Below are 1,379 nucleotides of genomic sequence, written 5' to 3'. Positions count from 1 at the left end.
AAACCCTGGTGATGCAGTGGTTAAAACACTTGGTCGCTAACCAAAAGGTCCATGGTCCAAATCCACCAGACATTCCACAGGAGAAAGATGTGAAGTCTGCTTCCATAAAGATGGCAGCTTTGGAAACCCTGTGTAGGGTAGATCTGCTCTGTCCTATAGGGTCACTATGAGTTGGAAATGACTTGATGGCAACAGGTATTGCATTATATCAATATATCGAAGTTTGGTTTTCCATTCTCCTGTTGATGGACATTTGGGGTGGTTCCAATATCAGGCTAGCTTGAATAAAGCTGGTATGAACCTGCCTGTACATGTCTTTTTGTGCATTGCATGTTTTCATTTTTCTTGGGTAAATACACAGAAGTAGAATTGCTGGATCATAGGGTAGAGATATGTTTGACTTTATAAGAAACCGTCAAACCTTTTTCAAAGTGGTTATACTGATGCGTATAGTCATCATCAAAAGATTAGGATTTCAGTTCTCCACGTTCTTGTCAACTCTTCGTGTTGTCAGTCTTTTTATTAACCATTCTACTGAGTGTGTAGTATATTTTATTATGGCTTTAATTTGCATTTCTCTGATGAATAATGATGTTGAGAACTTCGTTGATGTACTTATTGGCCATTCATATGTATTCCTCTGTGAAGTGTCTGTTCAAGCATTTTGCTCAATTTTTTTTAATTGACTTTTTATTATTGGGAAACCCTATTGGCATAGTGGTTAAGTGCTACGGCTGCTAACCAAAAGGTCAGCAGTTTGAATCCACCAGGTGCTCCTTGGAAACTCTATGGGGCAGTTCTACTCTGTCCTATAGGGTCGCTATGAGTCGGAATCAACTTGACAGCAACAAGTTTGTTTTTTTTTATTATTGATTTCTAGGAGTTCTCTATATATTCTGTATACAAGCTCTTTGTCAGATACGTATTACAAATATTTCTTCCTAGTATGTCGCTTGCTTTTACATTTCTTAATGGTGTCTTTTGATTAGAAAAAAAAATTAAAATTTAGCTGAAGTATAGTTTATTACTTTCTCTTTTTATAATTGTTTTAGTTATCCAGTCCTGCTATACCAGAAATATCACAAGCAGGTAGCTTTAAGGAACACAAATTTATTTTCTCATAGTTAGGAGGCTACAAGTCTGAATTCAGGGTGCTAGCTGTAGCGCAAGGTTTTCTGTCTCTGTTCGCTATCAGGAAGGTCCTTTGTCTCTTCAGCTTCTATTCCTTGGCTCCTTGGCTCTTCATGCGGCGTGACATCTACTTTTTTTCCCCATCTCTGCATGCTTACCTCTGCCTAATCAGCTTGGTTTATATCTCAAAGGTGACTGGCTTAAGACACTCCCTCCACTGACGTGGTCTCATTAACATAACAAAGAAA

This window comes from Elephas maximus, chromosome 9, assembly GCF_024166365.1.
Source record: "Elephas maximus indicus isolate mEleMax1 chromosome 9, mEleMax1 primary haplotype, whole genome shotgun sequence".
Lineage (NCBI taxonomy): Eukaryota > Metazoa > Chordata > Mammalia > Proboscidea > Elephantidae > Elephas > Elephas maximus.
The sequence above is the reverse complement of the archived record's forward strand: the minus strand, read 5'-3'. Positions refer to the sequence as shown.